Source organism: Palaemon carinicauda, chromosome 42 (assembly GCF_036898095.1).
Source record: "Palaemon carinicauda isolate YSFRI2023 chromosome 42, ASM3689809v2, whole genome shotgun sequence".
In the NCBI taxonomy this organism is placed as follows: Eukaryota; Metazoa; Arthropoda; class Malacostraca; order Decapoda; family Palaemonidae; genus Palaemon; species Palaemon carinicauda.
This window is the reverse complement of record NC_090766.1, coordinates 49,618,383-49,620,882: the sequence shown is the minus strand read 5'-3', so window position 1 is coordinate 49,620,882 and position 2,500 is coordinate 49,618,383. Positions and strand designations below refer to the sequence as shown.

Sequence of the window (2,500 nt, the reverse complement as noted above, 5' to 3'; positions counted from 1 at the left end):
TCTATGGAATGTTTCTAAGGAATATTTAAGCTTATCATACACTGTGAAGTCAAAGCCCAATGTCTTTTAATAGTACTTAAAAGAATATTATCATCTACTATGGGCTTCATAATAAATACTTCAAATACTTGAAGTTCAGGAAGATTATAAATAATAAATCAATAATAAAAAAAGCTATAGAACACTTCTATTCATCAAGGTAATAAATACTTAGCAGTAGAAGAATAAAAACGCTCACCTCCACAAATCGAGAAATTTAATACACACGCACTCGCAGAAAAGATGAGTCATTTCCATAAAAAACATTACAAAACTTTCACTTTTATACCTATTGGAAGTGAGGAATTATACAACAACAGTAGTAAATTGAAAAATACAGTTAGGATGCCCCAAAGCTTTAAATATATTGTTACAGCAAAGGTTGTGTAGAATGTAAGTTAACAAAACACTTGAAAAAAGTAATCCTTTCTAAATGAAAGACAATTAAATAATGCGTGACAGGTCTCTCTCTTCAGAGGATAAATACTCTACTTAATTAAATGAGAACAGATCAAATGCCACTTTTAATGCAATTAAAACCGTTTTGCAACACCAACCAGAAGTGAAGAGAAATAAATCTACCTATAATATGAGTGATGAGCGTAAAAAAAAAAAAAAAAAAAAGGCCTTACAAATTCTGTACAGTTCAGTTCAAACGTCTACCAACAATCAATCACGTAAGAGAAAATATGACTAACTAGTGTACCCGTGCCGTCAAAAATGCCGTATAAATATTTCGATAGATAACGCTTCCCACCCACTCCCCATTTTCTAGCTACAGCCCACTGGTTCGGTAATTTGTGGGACTGTGTGGTTTCCGAGTGTGCCTCACGGGATGGCCTTCTCACCAGGGTCTGACTACTCGCTCTCCCCTGAACGTGATTTGATATATATATATATATATATATATATATATATATATATATATATATATATATATATATATATCCAGATACTTTTTCTTTATTATATAAGGGAGATGAGCGTCTGCAGGCTACTACTAAATCAAACTGTAGTTCATTACAGGCTCAGATCACTGTACTGGCTTCCGTTTGGGATAAGAAGTTAATAAATGTTTTTATGTGAAAACTTTTAAGGTTAGAACTCCCACTATAATCAACTATAGGATTCCTTTTATGAACTGATTTATTAAATGATTGAGGATATGTGAAGGTCGGGGTCATTGCCATAAAACATAATACATAGATAAAGACAAAATATCAAAAGTATAAAAGAGGATGATAAAGTTGAATGATAATATCTATATAAACTAAAACATTGAGATTAAGAAAGAAAGAAAAAATACACACACACATGTATGTATATATGTATGTATGTATGTATGCTTGTATGTATATATACAGTAATACCTTGAGGTACGAGTTTAATATGTTCCGAGACCGAGCTCGTATTTCAATTTGCTCGTATCTCAGATGAATTTTTCCCATACAAAATAACTATAAACAAATTAATCCGGTCCCACCCTCTGAAAAAAAAACCCTAAAAACAGTATATTACAGAGGAAAAACATGTTTTTAATGGTTGTAATCAACATCTTATGCTAACAAAACAACAAATAGCTATGAACTGGTTATGAAATGTAATATCTTTATGGAGTTCTTACCTTCGAGACAGACAGTAGCGGCTAACGGCGGTGTGTGCGGAGGAGGAGGAGGGAGAGAGGACGGGGAGGAGAGAGACTTGACAGCAAACCGTTCGGTGCTCAACACTTTTGTAACACTACGTAACATAGCCTTAATTTTAAATTCATCTTTAAATGAAATTCAACTTTAAATGAAATTCAAATGAAATTAGCTTACTGTACACACACTTAAAAATGAAATATTTATCTTACGTTACACTAAACTTAATTCTACATTTTGTTTTCATTTTCGTTTTTCACTTCTTCTGGCTTGGCTCTTTTTGCCTCGCTTTCACCTGCACTTTTTGGTGGCCTTTTTAAAAGGCACCTATCTAGAAATGTTTGCTTTTGTCTCCCCTTCAAAATGTTGCGAAAATGACGCACGCTAGTGTCGTCACACAAGGCTAACACACGACCACTCGCCAACTTGTCTAGGTGCATCTTTTCCATAAAATTAGAAAACTTCTGCCACTTAACTACCATGTCTTTGATTTCTGCCGTAGAAAGGCGGCCCCTGTCTTCCACCTCCTCCTCACTACCGAGCTCCTGGAACGCCTCCGAATGTTGCATCTCCTGGAGCTCGATCAATTCCTGTGTAGTGAGCTCTTCCTGATGCTCCTCGACAAGGTCGGTCACGTCTTCCTCGTCTACCTCCAGCCCCATGGACTTTCCAAAAGGCACGATTTCATCCACCACAACAGCTTCGGGGTCATCAGGGTCTGTCGTATTGAACCCTTCAAAGTCCCTCTCAGCGACAGAAGCTGGCCACAATTTCTTCCACGCTGAATTAAGAGTTCGTCTTCTGACACCCTGCCATGC

General features: G+C 36.1%; 1 pseudogene; it reads right to left on the bottom strand.

The window, feature by feature from the left end:
- LOC137633147 (irregular chiasm C-roughest protein-like) overlaps window positions 1-2,500 on the bottom strand; it is a 243,305-nt pseudogene that overhangs the window by 59,716 nt on the left and 181,089 nt on the right.